This window comes from Tachyglossus aculeatus, chromosome 5 (genome assembly GCF_015852505.1).
Source record: "Tachyglossus aculeatus isolate mTacAcu1 chromosome 5, mTacAcu1.pri, whole genome shotgun sequence".
Lineage (NCBI taxonomy): Eukaryota > Metazoa > Chordata > Mammalia > Monotremata > Tachyglossidae > Tachyglossus > Tachyglossus aculeatus.
Window position 1 is genome coordinate 18,255,923 of NC_052070.1, and position 17,720 is coordinate 18,273,642.

At 45.3% G+C, this 17,720-nt stretch overlaps 1 non-coding gene across 1 annotated transcript; it reads left to right on the forward strand.

The window, feature by feature from the left end:
• Nucleotides 1-17,005: 17,005 nt before the first annotated feature.
• LOC119929200 lies at nucleotides 17,006-17,143 on the forward strand. Its single transcript, XR_005451336.1, has one exon. It is a non-coding gene; the product is annotated as a small nucleolar RNA SNORA7 (small nucleolar RNA).
• The last annotated feature ends 577 nt before the right edge of the window (nucleotides 17,144-17,720 follow it).

A 17,720-nucleotide genomic window follows, 5' to 3' on the forward strand; every position in this document is an offset into this window, starting at 1 on the left:
ATTCACCTCATCTAGATTCCTGCTCCCCTGGGGAGAGATCCATGCATTCACCTCCCTCAGATTCCTGGTCCCCTGGGAAGAGAGCTGTAGATTCACCTCTCCTACTGAGCAACCCTAATTAACCGGGAGCTCCTAGTGGGCCAGGCATTTGCTGACAAGTTCAAAGCGACACCAAACCACCACTGTATGTAGCAGAAAAGTTTTTATTCCATGCTTAGTGTAATTAGAAGGGGTAAAGTGCGTAAACACTCACAAACACACACACACACTCTCTCTACTACAGAAAACATAGCTACCCGTCCAACTGTTTGCCTCAAGTTTGTGCAGATGTTCCCACATCGGGGAAGTTTGAGGAGTCCGGCTGTCCGCAGCATGTCATCCTGACTCCAGTCTTAGCTGTACCTGCATTTCTTAGATGGTTTTTCTGTGGCCCGGGGGACCAGTTCTTTCTCCCTTTTATCAGTTGTTGGGTTTTTTTTTTTTGGGGGGGGGGTGTCCTGATTTGCTGCTCTGATCACCTGCTGTCTCAAGCTCGTTTCTGGGTGAAGCCAGGAGGGACAGCTACCCCTCCCTCCGCACCCTCATTGCACAGTCTCTCCTGTCTGACAGCAGGACAATTCAATTCCTCCTCAAACTCCTCTACAATTCCATTTCTCCTCAAATTCCTCTTTTGACATTGTTGCTCATGGGGTCAACGAACAGTCTCTTGTGAAATGGCTTCTGTGCTACAAGATGGATTCACTCTTGCTCACCTCAGTTGCCCATATACCTCTGCATCAAACAGAAACGCCTCAGCTTTATGGCAGTCCTACTTGGACTGTGAGCCCCATGCGAGACACAGCTTGTGACTGATCCAATTAACTTGTATCTACTTAGTCCAGTCTGCATATTTTGTTGTGCTAATGATTACTTACCCTCTGTACCTCAGCCTCACCTAGCCATTCGTTGTCGTATTTATTGAGCACTTACTGTGTTCAGAGTACTGTACTAAACACTTGGGAGAGTACAGGACAACAATAAACAGATGAAATCCCTGCCCACAATGATCTTACACTCTAGAGATGGGGAGACAGACATCAATACAAATAAATTGCAGATACGTACATAAGTACTGTAGGGCTCAGAGGGGGGAAGAACAGAAAAACAAGTCAGGGCTATGCAGAGGGAGTGGGTCCCACCACTGAACCTTTGCCCACACCCTTCCTCTGGCCTGGAACTCCTTCCCCCTTCATTTATGACAGACCACTACTCTCTTCATCTTCAAAACCATCCTAAAAACCTTCTTCTCCAAGAGGCCTTCCTAGACTTCATTTCCCTTTTGTGTTGCCCTGCACTTAGCTGAGAATTCCTTAAGTCCTTTGATATTCACCCCAGCTCCACAACACTTTTGTTCACATCTTGTACTCTATTTCTCCTCTCTGTAATTCATTTTAATGTTTGTCTTCCCCTTTAATAATAATAATGACATTTATTAAGCGCTTACTATGTGCAAAGCACTGTTCTAAGGGCTGGGGAGGTTACAAAGTGATCAGGTTGTCCCACAGGGGGCTCACAGTCTTAATCCCCATTTTACAAATGAGGTAACTGAGGCACAGAGAAGTTGTGACTTGCCCACAGCTGACAAGTGGCGGAGCCAGGATTTGAACCCATGACCTCTGACTCCAAACCCATGCTCTTTCCACTGAGCCACGAGTCAATTTTACATTAAGAAAGCCAGTCAATCAATAAACTATATTTATTGAGCGCTTACTGTGTGCAGAGATTGGCCAGCTGTACTGATTGACCTTCTTCACTAGGCCACTCCTGGTGACTAAATTATATTAAACCTAAGTGGATTCACCTGGGCTGAAGTGGTCTACACTCCAATGAGGGCATAGCCTTCCGTGGCAAATGATCCCAGCTTTGATAACTGAGGATACTTCACTGGGAGGATGGACATCATCTGGAACGAAGGAAGTTGACGGGAGGTAAACTCTGAGCTGTCTGGAGCTGTTCATCCCATTACCGCTCATGATTGTGGTAGCACATCCATCTTATGTTTGTTGGAATCTTGGAGGATTCACAGTATAAGTCAAATTCAGTTAAACCCAGTGCAGGAAGGAGGATAGGGGTGGGAATCCAAACATTTCATTTCCTTTTACCGTGATCATGTGGCCGATCAATCGACAGCTTGGTCTTTTGTGGTCGGAGGTTGTGGTGTAGGGGTGGCAGAGCCCTGAAGCTTCACTGGGGCTTCTAGACTGTGAGCCCACTATAGGGTAGGGACCGTCACTATATGTTGCCGACTTGTACTTCCCAAGCTCTTAGTACAGTGCTCTGCACACAGTAAGGGCTCAATAAATATGATTGAATGAATGAATGGGGCAGTGAGTTCCAATAGAATTTTTCCTTCTTGGAAAAACCCAGGGGCAAATGCAGGTTAGTCTCAGTGCAAAGCATCTCCTTGAAACCTGCATCTCACCCACTTCAACCCAGGAGGATATTTGTGTGACTTAATATCATCCTGTCAGACCTACCTCGAATCTCGTGCCCCTTGTCTGTGGAAAGAGCACGGGCTTTGGAGTCAGAGACCATGGGTTCAAATCCAGGCTCCACCAATTGTCAGCTGTGTGACTTTGGGCTAGTCATTTCACTTCTCTGGGCCTCAGTTACCTCATCTGTAAATCAATCAATCAATCAATCAATCGTATTTATTGAGCGCTTACTATGTGCAGAGTACTGTACTAAGCGCTTGGGAAGTACAAATTGGCAACACATAGAGACAGTCCCTACCCAACAGTGGGCTCACAGTCTAAAAGGGGGAGACAGAGAACAGAACCAAACATACCAACAAAATAAAATAAATAGGATAGAAATGTACAAGTAAAATAAATAAATAAATAAATAAATAGAGTAATAAATATGTACAACCATATATACATATATACAGGTGCTGTGGGGAAGGGAAGGAGGTAAGATGGGGGGATGGAGAGGGGGACGAGGGGGAGAGGAAGGAAGGGGCTCAGTCTGGGAAGGCCTCCTGGAGGAGGTGAGCTCTCAGCAGGGCCTTGAAGGGAGGAAAAACGTAAAATGGGGATTAAGACTGTGAGCCCCCCATGGGACAACCTGATCACTTTGTAACCTCCCCAGCGCTTAGAACAGTGCTTTGCACATAGTAAGTGCTTAATAAGTGCCATCATTATTATCCTGGTGGGATGTTTGGTCACTCTTATCCTGGACTGCCACCACCACTAACTCACATTACACAGTCTAATTCCCTCCATTACACTCCCAAAGAGGCACAATCCATCTTGCCCTTGACTCTTTCCCTTAGATCACTTCAGTGACAGTTAAAGTGGCAGCTGGTTCCTTAAATTGTCAGCCGGGTGATAAGATGATAGCTGAGCTATCAGTAGAAATTATTTTTTGATCTGGATGGCTGCTTTTCTAGTTGCTTTTACAATGCTATTTTCACTTTTATCCTCACACCATCCCTGTGAGCTAAGATAAGGCAGTTATGATTATCCCTGTTTTAATGGATGAGGAAACAAAACTAAAGGGAGGTTAAGTGACTTGTCCAATGTCCCCCAAGAGGACAGTGGCAGAGTTAGGACTAGAACCCAGGACTCCTGATTCCCAGGTTCACGTTCTATTCTCTAAACCAGTTGTGATGTTGGGCTAATAATAATAATAATGGTATTTGTTAAGCACTTACTATGTGCCAAGCACTGTTCTAAGCACTGTGGGGGGATAAAAGGTAATCTGGTTGCCCCACATGGGGCTCACAGTCTTAATCCCCATTTTACCGATGAGGGAAATGAGGCACAGAGAAGTTAAGCGACTTGCCCAAAGTCACACAGCTGACAAGTGGCGGAGTCAGGAGTCCGACTCCCAAGCCCGTGCTCTTTCCACTGAGCCATGCTGCTTCTCTGGGGTTTTTAAAGCAGCCACCAGGCTCCAGAGGAATTCAGAGCCTTTTACCCATCCGACCCCCGTCCTCTGCAGGTGTTAGCCTGTTGGCTAAGGTTGAGGCTACCTTTCTGCTTTGCTTGCATCAAAGACCTTTTCCCAGCATGGATTGTTAATCTGTACCAAGGCAATTTTTGGCTGCTTCATGGTTCTTGATTTAAAAGACACATAATGGAGTTTTTCCCAACTATCTACTTTTAGTTGGGATGAAAGCCAGAGATTCCCAGCAACGGTCTGCTTGTTTTCTTTCTTCCTCTTCCCCAATCCAACCTGAGTCAGCAGGAGTGAAGTCCACAGGATGATTGGGGGTTTTGTCCCTTAAACCCCCAAACTTCCTTTTTTTGGTCATAGTATTAGTTAAGTGCTATGTTCCGCATGTTGTACTAAGCACTGGGGGAAAAACAAGCTAATCAGGTTGTACACAGTCCCTGTCCATAGGGCTCACAGTCTCAATCCCCATTTACACAGAGAGGTTAAGCAATTTGCCCAAGGTCACACAGCAGACAAGTGGCGGAGCTGGGATTAGAACACAGGTCCTTCTGACTCTCAGGCCCATGCTCTATCCACTAGACCACGCTGCTTCCCCATCTTCCTACTCCTTCATCACACCTGCATAATCAATCAGTGGTATTTACTGAGTGCTTACTATGTGCAGAACACTGTATTAAGCACCTGGAACAGTACAAACTACAACAGAATTAGCAGACACGTTTCCTGCCCATAACGAGTTTACGGTCTACAGACAAGCTAACAGTCTAGAGATGAGCTAACAGTTTAGAGAAGCTATGTTGTTTAAAAAAACTCGTCTGCTTCTTGGAGGTTACAGCTTCTCTCCAGCAAGTTTCCCACAAGCCCCTCATAGGACTAATGTGGTAATTAAGCTATCCACCTGTAAGACTGTATGTTGCAAAAAGTTTGCGCTTGAGGTAATGGCACAATTTGAAAAGCTTGGCCCAGGCCTGGGACTGTTTTAGTAGGTGCCATGGGCAGCGGGAATCCCAAATGCCTGCCAAGCAGTGCATGCAAAGAGGCCTGGACCTTCCTGTGATAAGTGAAGTCCTAATTAATGACCCACTGGGGGAAAGCACACTGCTCAGAACTTAGGGAGAATTCCAGTACAGAAGTCCTCTCCTATTCCACTCCCTTACTAAAGGGTGAGAAGTTCAGCAAATACATCTTCAATAGATTGTAAACTCCATGAAAGCAGGCGCTGTATCCACCAACTCTACTGTATTGTAAACTCTCCCACGTGCTTCGTACAGTGCTCTGCACAGTAAGCAGTCAAAAAATACCATTGACTGAGTCTCCAGAATGATCATCGCTGAGGAAAAGGGCTAACCATCCAAACAGACAAGTTACCCATTTTAGGAAGGGATTTAAAACTTTCAAGAAGATATTCCCAAGCGCTTAGTGCAGTGCTGTGCACACAGTAAGCACTCAATAAATACAATTGAATGAATGAATAATAATAATAACAATAATAAATGTGGTACTTGTTAAGTGCTTACTGTGTGCCAGGGACTGTTCTAAGAGCTGGGGTAGATACAAGGTAATCAGCTTAGACACAGTCCTTATCCCACATAGGGCTCATAGTCTAAATCCCCATTTTACAGATGAGGGAACTGAGGCACAGAGAAGTAAAGTAGCGGGCCTGAGTCACACAACAGACAAGTGGCAGAGCCAGGATTATAACCCAGGTCCTTCTGTATCTACTAGGCCACACTACTTCCTGCACAGTGGTTATTCATTTGGAAACAGGACACCTTTTCTCTCCCCTTTGCTCCCCTATGGGAGCTGTGGAAACCCTCCCGCATCTTGAAAAGATCTAAAGGCAAAGGCAGGGAAGGAGTCAGCTCTCAGTGTGAACTGACAGAAGGACCCTAAGCAAGAAATGAGAATTGGTGGATCTTTAGTTAATTAACTGCTTACAACGCATAAATACTATGCTATGTTCTTAAGTAGACACAAGATCATCAGAGCAGTCCATTCCTGTCGCATGCAGGGTTGATAATTCATTCATTCATTCATTGAATCGTATTTATTGAGCGCTTACTGTGTGCAGAGCACTGTACTAAGCGCTTGGGAAGTACAGGTCGGCAACATATAGAGGCGGTTCCTACCCAACAACGGGCTCACAGTCTAGAAGGGGGGAGACAAACAACAAAACAAAAGATGTAGACAGGTGTCAAAATCATCAGAACTAATAGAATTAAAGCTATATGCACATCATTAACAAAATAGATGGAATAGTAAATATGTACAAGTAAAATAGAGTAATAAATCCGTACAAATATATATACAAGTGCTGTAGGAAGGGGAAGGAGGTAGGGTGGGGGGGATGGGGAGGAGGAGAGGAGGAGGGGAAGGTAATTTAGCCTCAGTATTACAAGATGAAGGCCCTGAAATAAAATTACTTCAGTGGAAAGCAGCATGATCTAGTGAAAAGAGAGTAGGCCTGGCAGTCAGAGGATTTGCCTTCTTAATCCTGGCTCCTCCCCATTTCTGCCCTGTGACCTCGGTCAAATCACTTAACTTCTCTGGGCCTCAGTTCCCTCAACTGTAAAATGGGAATTCAGTACCTATTCTCCCTCCTACTTCAACTGTGAGCCCCATGTGGGACTGATTATCTTGTATAATAATAATGATGGCATTTGTTAAGCGCTTACTATGTGCAAAGCACTGTTCTAAGTGCTGGGGAGGATACAATAATAATAATAATAATGGCATTTATTAAGCGCTTACTATGTGCAGAGCACTGTTCTAAGCGCTGGGGGGGATACAAGGTGATCAAGTTGTCCTACGTGGGACTCACAGTCTTCATCCCCATTTTACAGATGAGGTAACTGAGGCTCAGAGAAGTTAAGTGACTTGCCCAAGGTCACACAGCAGACATGAAGCAGCGTGGCTCAGTGGAAAGAGCCCGGGCTTTGGAGTCAGAGGTCATGGGTTCAAATCCCGGCTCCGCCACTTGTCAGCTGGGTGACTTTGGGCAAGTCACTTCACTTCTCTGGGCCTCAGTGACCGCATCTGGAAAATGGGGATTAAGACTGTGAGCCCCACGTGGGACAACTTGATCACCTTGTAAAATCCTCAGCACTTAGAACAGTGCTTTGCACATGATAAGCGCTTAACAAATGCCATCATTATTATTATTATTATGTGGTGGGGTCAGAATTCGAACCCATGACCTCTGACTCCAAAGCCCGTGCTCTTTCCACTGAGCCACGCTGCTTCAAGGTGATCAGATTGTCCCAAGCAGGGCTCACAGTCTTCATCCCCATTTTACAGATGAGGTAACTGAGGCATAGAGAAGTTGTGACTTGCCCAAAGTCACACAGCTGAGAATTTCCAGCGTCTAGTGCAGCTCTTGGGACATAGTAAATGTTTAACAAATACCACAATTATTATTTGCCCAACATATTAGAATTAGAGAGATTGTTTCCTGACTCCCAGACCGAACAGTCATTAGGCTAGGCAGCCTCTGACTTGGCCTAGCATTGCTGAAATGAGGGCTGAGGAATCCAGCCAAAGTGTCAGATCCCACACCCAAGCAGAGAGAGGAGCAAAGGAGCCCTGGGACTCTTATCAATCAATCAATCAATCAATCGTATTTATTGAGCGCTTACTGTGTGCAGAGCACTGTACTAAGCGCTTGGGAAGTACAAGTTGGCAACATATAGAGACAGTCCCTACCCAACAGTGGGCTCACAGTCTAAAAGGGGGAGACAGAGAACAAAACCAAACATACTAACAAAATAAAATAAATAGAATAGATATGTACAAGTAAAATAGAGTAATAAATATGTACAAGCATATACATATATACAGGTGCTGTGGGGAAGGGAAGGAGGTAAGATGAGGGGGATGGAGAGGGGGACGAGGGGGAGAGGAAAGAAGGGGCTCAGTCTGGGAAGGCCTCCTGTAGGAGGTGAGCTCTCAATAGGGCCTTGAAGAGAGAAAGAGAGCTAGCTCTTATGCTCTTAGCTCTCTTAGACTCTTATGCAGGTAAGCTCCTCCTCAGAGTCACAACCAGCAGGTGTTTGGCTACAGAACATGAGCTGGGGGGTGGGAACAAAGGATCTGTTTAGTTTCCGGGCTTGTGTCCCATCACTTCTGCTCAGCATTCCATCCCTCAGATTTTCCTCTCTGGAATGGTCCTGGCCCAACAGGCAGCCAAAGTCGAGCTTTCTGCGGGGAGCTGAAGCCATTTGTGAAAAACCTCAGAGCCTATTCTGCCGGTCAGACAAATGGGCAAAACTGTTACTCTGGAAAGGGCAAGCCCTGCAGAAGCTGGGCCTGCCCTGCTCTGCTCTTGAATGGAATAAATCAATCCATCATTTGCATTTATTGAGGGCTTACTATGTGCAGAACACTGAACTAAGCCCTTAGGAGAATACAGTATATCAGAGTTGGTAGATACAATGGAAGCACCCAAGCTGGTATGTCTTCGGTCATTTACTTTGTCTTTATTCATTGTCAGAGTCACTTTTTTATAGTATTTGTCTAGCACATCCTATGTGCCAAGCACTGTAATAATAATAGTAATGATGGCATTTATTAAGCACTTCTGTTCTAAGCGCTGGGAGGTTACAAGGTGATCAGTTTGTCCCTTGGGGGGCTTACAGTCAATCCCCATTTTAAAGATGAGGTTACTGAGGCACAGAGAAGTTAAGTGACTTACCCAAAGTCACACAGCTGACAATTGGCGGAGCCAGGATTTGATCCCATGACCACTGACTCCAAAGCCCATGCTCTTTCCACTGAGCCACGCTTATTATATATCCATTAAGCAGCTACTATGTGCCAGGCACTGATCTAAGTGCTGAGGTAGATACAAGCTAACCAGATTGGACACATTCCCTGTCCCTTATCAATCAATCAATCAATCAATCGTATTTATTGAGCGCTTACTGTGTGCAGAGCACTGTACTAAGCACTTGGGAAGTACAAGTTGGCAACATATAGAGATGGCCCCTACCCAACAGCGGTGTCACAGTCTAGAAGGGAGAGACAGAGAACAAAACCAAACATATTAACAAAATAAAATAAATAGAATAGATATGTACAAGTAAAATAAATAAATAGAGTAATAAATATGTACAAACATATGTACATATATACAGGTACATAGGGTACATAGTCTTAATCCCCATTTTACAGATAAGGTAACTGAGGCACAGAGAAGTGAAGTGACTTGCTCAAGGTCATACAGCCGACAGGTAGCGAAGCCGGGATTAAAACTCACATCCCTCTGGCTCCCAGGCCAGTGCTCTATCCACTAGGCTATGCTGTCTCTCATTTCTTACTTGTTTCCAATTCTTACTCTGGGTTGGGGTTTTGCAGTGATTCCTGGACAGCTCTCAGATCGGTGCAGCAGTGTCGGGGGTGGAGGACATAGCTTGTAAATGGGGCTTTTTCTATCCAAACTCTCATGCGGTTTCTGGTCCTGGCCTCTCGAAGGTTCCCTCAACTTCTGTAGGGTGGAAGAAAAGAACCTAATCATTTCTCAGGAAGGAGATTTTCTCCCAGCCAGTTTACTGGGATATGTCCCTAATGGACTCGAGTTTCAGTTAGGCAGGTGATGGCTTGGAAAATGGCTTCTGACATGGTATTTCCATTTCAGAGTCAGAACCAATGGAAAAAGATGAAAGGGGACTCAGTTCAGTGAGGATGAACTGGGAAATTCTTGGGGAAAGAAATAGTAAAATGTGCAGAGCTGTGATTGTTTTAGTAAGATTTGCCCAAAGCAACCTGAGCTGGTGGGGCGACTAAAAGAAACATACATTTGAAAAGTGTGTCAGGAGGGTAATGATCCATTCAAATAAGCCCCTTTTTGGTATGATAAATAGAAAGACACCATGTTGATCACTCTTTACTGGTGTTTGGCAGTCTGGAGGAAACTCTGGGAACTCAGTGCAACTGAATCATATGCTAGGTCAGTCTAAATTGCATTCAAAGCTGGCCCAAAAGGCCAATATAAGGGCAACCATCCATTCCACACTGTATAAATAGAAAGAACAGGGTGTCAGAAGGCCTGTATTCTTCTCCCTCCTTCACCAGTTGCCTGCTGTGTGATCTTGAGCAAATAACTTTTCGGTGACTGTTTCCTCATCTGTAAAATGAGGATTAAATAACTCTGCACACAATAAGCGCTCAGTAAATACCATTGAATGAATGAATGAGCCTTGGAGACAGAAGGACTGCGTTCTAATCCTGGCTCTACCACATGTCTGCTGTTTGGCATTGGACAAGTCACTTAACTTTTCTGGACCTCAGTTCCCTCATCTGTAAAATGGGGATTACGACTGTGATCCCCATGTGAGACAGGTATCATGTCCACCCTGTTTAACTTGTACCTACCCTAGTGCCTGGCACAAAGTAAGTGCCTAACAAGTACCATAATTGCTATTATCTTGTATCTACCCCAGTACTTGGTCAGTGCTTGGTACATAGTAAGGACTTAACACTATTATTATTATTACTAATAATAATAATAACATTTGTAATAATAATAATTGTGGTACTCTCCAGAATGATTATTACTATCATCAACATACTTACTGGGACAGTATCATTGGTGCATGTTCTTCTAGATGACATCTTTCTTCAGAGGGCACCATGTTGCTTCTGTGTACTGTAAGCCAGGATTCTCTGTCTGTCTGACTAGCAGCAGCCAAAATTCCCAAGTAGTCCCATAGGTGATTTGAAGTTGTGTTAGTAATTGCAACCACTGATCTAGCTGGGAACCAAGGTGTATGGTGGATTGACAAGAGCTCTCCAGAATCTACTTTTAAAGGCCAGAAACTAAGCATCTTTGTCTGGATACATTTTTGACAACTTTGATGAGCATAAGGATATGGAGATTGAGCTTTTTGAGCAAGTGTCCAAGGTGGCCTTCCTCCCACCGTATATTTCACTTCACTCTTTAAACAGGTGCAGGTTAATGTGAAGTGGCTAGAAACAGGCTGTCAGTCTGCCAACCAGGTTTGAAGCCTCTCACAATAATCAGATTGGCCATTTGAGGTGGGCTGGCATGTCTCTGTCATTGATTGGCTGAGAACTCTAGGCTGGTCCAGGAATAGAGCACATTGACTGCCCCAAAATAGCAACAGTGAGATGCATCCTCTTCCCCTGTCTTGCTACATGATAAATGGAGTCTCATTCTGCAAGGAGACGACAGCCTAGTTTTCGCCTGTTTGAAATGTCAATCGATGTGAGCCAGGCACCATTAGGGAGCCTCTGAGGGAAACTGAAAATGTAGACGAGTCAGGTAAACCAAAAACGCGGGAGAAGATGGACTTGGGCCTTTGCACTGATTGACTGATGGCCACTGAGATCAGCCAATGCTTTAAATGTCTACACAAAAGATGGGGGGGGTGTTTAATTCAGTGCTCTGCACACATTAAGTGCTCAATAAATAGGATTGATTGATTGAGAGGGTTTCCTTGGCAAGCCCTGCCTCTGTATTCCAAATCTTAGCACATGCAATGCAGAATCCCAAGTGTTCCTATGGGACACCCTGCCTTGGGAAGTCAACCTTTCACATGGGAATTCAAATGAAGACCATCATTCTCTTGCTTCTTTCATTCATCCTCCCTCCCAGCCTCACAGTACATGTGTTCATGTCTGTAATTTATTTATATTAATGGCTCTCTCCCCCTGTAAACTGTAAGCTTGTGGGCAGGGAATGTGTCTGGTTTTTGTTGTATTGTACTCTCCCAAGTGCTTAGTACAATGTTCTGCACACAGTAAGTGCTCAATAAATACAATTGACTGACTTGTTAGTTGCATATGTGTCAGAGCCTGCTTGAGTGCACTGGATTTTAAGTGAGGCATGAATAGACTTGGGGGACTTGAACAAGGTAAAGTCAAGGAGAATTTGAGGGAGGAGGGTGGAAAAGAAGCAGGGAGAAGAGCAGGAGAGGAAAAGCTGAAAAGAAAGGAAAATAAAGGCCAGGGTTCTGCTGCTTTATAAATAATAGCTGTGTTATTTGTTTTAGCACTTACTGTGTATCACACCCCTCCTGAAAAATCTCCAGTTCTTGCTTATCCACCTCCATATCAAACAAAAACTCCTTACCATTGTCCAAAAACTCCAACACCTTGCCTCCTCCTACCTCATCTTGCTTCTCTCCTTTCACAATCCAGCCTGCATACTTTGCTCCGCTGGTGCTAACCTTCTCACTGGGCCTCCATCCTGCCTGTCTCGCCACCGACCCATGGCCGAAGTCCTACCTCTGGCCTGGAATGCCCTCCCTCCTCAAATCTGCCAGACAATTTCTCTCCACCTCTTCAAAGCCTTACTGAAGGCACGTCTCCTCCAAGAGGCCTTCCCAGATTAAGCCCCACTTTTCCTCATCTCCCACTTCCTTCTGTGTCAACCTGACTTGCTCCCTTTGCTTCCCCCCCACACCCCACAGTGCTTATGCATATAGTTGTAATTTTATTTATTTACATTGATGTCTATTTGTACTGTTGTCTGTCTGTGATCTTGTTGACTGTGACTCATTGTGCTTGATATTCATTCATTCAGCCCATTGTTGGGTAGGGACCGTCTCTATATGTTGCGGACTTGTACTTCCCAAGCGCTTAGTACAGTGCTGTGCACACAGAAAGCGCTCAGTAAATATGATTGAATGAATTCATTCAATCGCATTCATTCAATCGCTGTGAGCTCACTGTTGGCAGGGATTATTTCTCTTTATTGCTGTCTTGTACTTTCCCAAGTACTTAGTACAGTGCTCTGCAAACAGTAAGCACTCAATAGGTGCAATTGAATGAATGGATGAATCTCAAGCACTGTAGCCTCTGGCACTGCGCTGAGGTAGATAGATTATCACATCCCACATGTGGATCACAGTCTAAGTAAGAGGAAGAACAGGTATTGAATCCCCATTTTACAGATGAGGGAACTGAGGCACAGAGAAGTTCAGTGACTTTCCATAGGTCACACCACAGAAAAGTGGCAGAGCCAGGACTAGAACCCAGGTCATTTGACTCCCAAGCCTGTGGTCTTTCCATTAGACCATGCTGTTTCTATAAAATCTTCCCTCCCAAACCCTGCCCTCTCCCTGACTTTCCCATCACTGCTGATGGCACTGCCATCCTTCCCATCTCACAATCCTGAAACCCTGGTGTCATCCTTGACTCTGCTCTCTCGTTCACCCCTCACATCCAATCTGTCACAAAAACCTGCCAGTCTCACCTCCATAACATTGCCAAGATCTGCCCTTTCCTCTCCATCCAAACTGATACCTTGCTGGTTCAATCTCTCATCCTATCCTGACTGCATTACTGCATCAGCCTCCTCTCTGATCTCCTATTCCCCTGTCTCTCCCCACTTCAGTCTATACTTCACGCTGCTGCCCAGATCATCTTTGTGCAGAAACGCTCTGGGCATGTTACTCCCCTCCTCAAAAATCTCCAGCGACTGCCTGTCAACCTACACATCAAGCAAAAACTCCTCACTCTCGGCTTCAAGGCTCTCTGTCATCTCGCCCCCTCCTACGTCACCTCCCTTATCTCCTTCTACAGCCCAGCCCACACCCTCCATTCCTCTGCCACTAACCTCCTCACTGTACCTCGTTCTCACCTGTCCCGCCATCGACCCCCGGCCCACATCCTCCCCCTGGCCTGGAATGCCCTTCCTCCACACATCCACCAAGCTAGCTCTCTTCCCCCCTTCAAAGCCCTACTGAGAGCTCACCTCCTCCAAGAGGCCTTCCCAGACTGAGCCCCCTTTTTCCTCTCCTCCCCCCGCCCTACCTCCTTCCCCTCCCCACAGCACCCGTATATATGTTTATACAGTTTTATTACTCTATTTATTTTACTTGTACACATTTACTATTCTATTTATTTTGTTAATGATGTGCATTTAGTTTTAACTGTATTTATTCTGATGACTTGACACCTGCCCACATGTTTTGTTTTGTTGTCTGTCTCCCCCTTCTAGACTGTGAACCCATTGTTGGGTATGGACCGTCTCTATATGTTGCCGACTTGTACTTCCCAAGTGCTTAGTAGAGTACTCTGCACACAGCAAGCACTCAATAAATACGATTGAATGAATGAATCAATGAATGACTCCTGGGCTCATGCTCTTTCCACTAGGCCACATTACTTCCTTATTGGAGCTTCTTTTCTCTTTACCTGAAAAAAGGATACATAAAAATGACCAAAGAGGCATTTGTTACTGTTGGGTTGATGAATTGTAGCATGGCTCAGTGAGTAGAAGGTGGGCCTGGGAGACAGAAGGTCATGGGTTCTAATCCCTGCTTTGCCACTTGTTTGCATTGTAGCCTTGGGTGAGTCACTTCATTTCTCTGTGCCTCAGTTACCTCAACTGTGACATGAAGATTGAGACTGTGAGCCCCACCTGGGACAGGGAGTGTATCCAACTTGATTTTGTTTGTAACTACCCCAGCGCTTAGTATAGTGCCTGGCATATAGTAAGTGCTTAACAAATACCATTATTGCTATTATTACTACTATTGTTAAGAATAATTTCTTAACAATAATAATAATAATATTAAGCCATGCCATTTAGCTCCCATGCCCCCAACCATTGAGAATTTTTCAAGCATTTGTACTGCTTCTGCTTGATAGGTAGGCTCTGGGAGAGAAACCCCTCCCTAAAATGTATTAGACCTTTTGATTGAAGGATTCATGCATTCATTCAATTGTATTTACTGAGTGCTTACTGTGTGCAGAGCACTGTAATAAGCACTTGGAAAGTACAAGTCGGCAACATATGGAGTCAGTCCCTACCCAACAACGGGCTCATAGTCTTGAAAGGGGAGACAGACAACAAAACAAAATAAGTAGACGTGTATCAATGCCATCAGAATAAATAGAATTATAGCTATATGCACATCATTAATAAAATAGAGTAATAAATATGTACAAATATACACAGGTGCTGTGGGGTGAGGAAGGGGGTAGGACAGAGGAAGGGAGTGGGGGTGACGGGGAGGGGAGGAGGAGCAGAGGAAAAGGGGGGGCTCAGTCTGGGAAGGCCTCCTGCAGGAGGTGAGCTCTCAGTAGGGCTTTGAAGGGAGAAAAAGAGCTAGTTTGGTGGATGTGCGGAGGGAGGGCATTCCAGGCCAGGGGTAGAACGTGGGCCAGGGATCGATGGCAGGATAGGCGAGACTGAGGCACAGTGAGGAGGTTAGCGGCAGAGGAGCAGAGTGAGCGGGCTGGGCTGTAGAAGGAGAGAAGGGAGGCGAGGTAGGAGGGGGCGAGGTGATGGAGAGCTTTGAAGCCGAGGGTGAGGAGTTTTTGCTTCATGCGAAGTTTGATAGGCAACCACCGGAGATTTTGGGGGAGGAGAGTGACATGCCCAGAGTGTTTCTGTACGAAGATAAGCCAGGCAGCAGAGTGAAGAATAGACTGCAGTGGGGAGAGACAGGAGGATGGGAGATCAGAAAGGAGGCTGATACAGTAATTCAGTCGGGATAGGATGAGAGATTGAACCAACAAGGTAGCAATATGGATGGAGAGGAAAGGGTGGATCTTGGAGATGTTGCGAATATGAGACCGGCAGTTTTTGGTAACGGATTGGATGTGAGTGGTGAATGAGAGAGTGGAGTCAAGGATGACACCAAGGTTGCAGGATTGTGAGATGGGAAAGATGGTCGTGCTGTCCAGAGTGATGGGAAAGTCAGGGAGAGGACAGGGTTTGGGAGGGAAGATAAGGAGCTCAGTCTTGGGCTTGTTGAGCTTTAGGTGGCGGGTACACATCGAGGTGGAAATGTCCTGAAGGCAGGAGCAGATACGAGCCTGGAGGGAGGGAGAGGGAACAGGGGAGGAGATGTAGATTTGGGTGTCATCTGCATAGAGATGATAGTTGAAGCCGTGGGAGTGAATGAGGTCACCAAGGGAGTAAGTACAGTTGGAGAACAGAAGGTAACCAAGAACTGTCCCTTGAGGAGCCCCTACAGTAAGAGGATGGGAGGGGGAGGAGGAGCCCGTGAAGGATATTGAGAATGTATGGGAACAGAGATAAGAAGAGAACCAGGAGAGGACAGAGTCCATGAAGCCAAGTTTGGATAACATGCTGAGGATAAGGGGATGGTCAAAAGTGTTAAAGGCAGCTGAGAGTTCGAGGAGGGTTATGATAGTGTAGGAACCATTGGATTTGGCAAGAAGGAGATCATTGGTGACCTTTGAGAGGGCAATTTTGGTGGAATGCAGGGGACAGAAGCCAGATTGGAGGGGGTCCAGGAGAGAGTTGGAGGAGAGGAATTTGAGGCAGCAAGTGTAGATGACTCTTCCTAGGAGTTTGGAAAGGAAGGGAGGGAGATAGGGCGATAACTGGAAGGGGCAGTGGGGTCAAGAGAGGGGTTTTTTAGGATGGGAGAGACGTGGGCATGTTTGAAGGCAGAGGGGAAGAAATCATTGGATAGTGAGTGCTTGGAGATGGAAGTTAAGGAGGAGAGGAGGGAAGGGGTGAGAGTTTTTAAAAGATGATATAAGGATTGTAATACACAGCTACTTGGCTGCCTTTCAAAGTCACTGCCTCCTACCTCCTCTTCCCCCTACACACTCATGTATAGACACACACACACACACACACACACACACACACACACACACACACAATTCAACTCTGTCTCAGAAAATGAAACATCTCATACTTTTGGCTAAAGGCAACATGGCAACAAACTTAGAAGAATTTCACATTGGAAAGAATGTCACATTTAAAAACAGATGCATCCTTTGTTCCCTTTGTTTCTAGCAAAGAGAAGTGATCTGGGTGAGACCATTTGTAGTCAGTGTCCCATTTCAAGGGAGTCTTCTGTTGCTCCAAATTGATTCAAAAACTATATCTGATGGTCTTTCAAAAATCTCAGGAATGGATGGTGTGAGCCCAGAAGTATTTTCCTGGAAGCTAAAGGGCACTTGAGTCCATAAAGTGTAGACAGTGGATACAGAACGGGCCTGTGAGTCAGAAGGTCCTGCGTTCTAATTCCAGCTCTGCCACACATCTACTGTGTGACCTTGGGCAAGTCGCTTAACTTCTCTGGGCCTCTGTTACCTCATCTGTGAAATGGGTACTATCCTCTCAGGATCACAACTGGAGAGTTTCCAATTCTCTGCCAGTCTCAGCTATGAGAAGGAGAGTCAAGCGGAGGCATACCCATTCCATTTCTAGCTTGGCCAGTGGCTAGCGAGTGGAAGGTAATCTGCTACAAGTCAAAACGTACCTGTGCTGGGCAGCAGTAACATGGGAGAGAGTTAAGGGCAGAGACTCAAGTTTACTGCACAGAAGAAGGCGATGGTAAACCACTTCTGTATTTTCACCAACAAAACTCTCTGGATACACTGCAAGAACGATTGCAGATGGAGGTGGGATGTTCTGGGAGAGCTATATCCATGGAGTTGCTACAGTTCAGAGACGATTTGACCCCATAAGAGCAGACAAAATAGTGACTAAGAGAATGTGAGCCCCATATGGGACAGGGACTGTGTCCAACCTATTAAACTTGTAACTACCCCAGTTCTTAGAACAGGGCTTGGCATATAATAAGCACTTAACAAGTACCATAATTATTAATTATTATTATAATTGGAAAATACTCATCCTGTAAAAATCCAGACATCCCTGACAGCCCAAATGGAGTTGGTTGTCCTGGTGAAGTGGCAGAGGATAGAAAGGAATGTGTTGGTAAGAGACAGCCTCTTACTAGTCCTATGCTGCAGACTGAAAAGGTGTTAATTGGAATACAAACATCTGTTTTTTATGGTCTCCCTGGTTCCTCTTCCAAAATGTT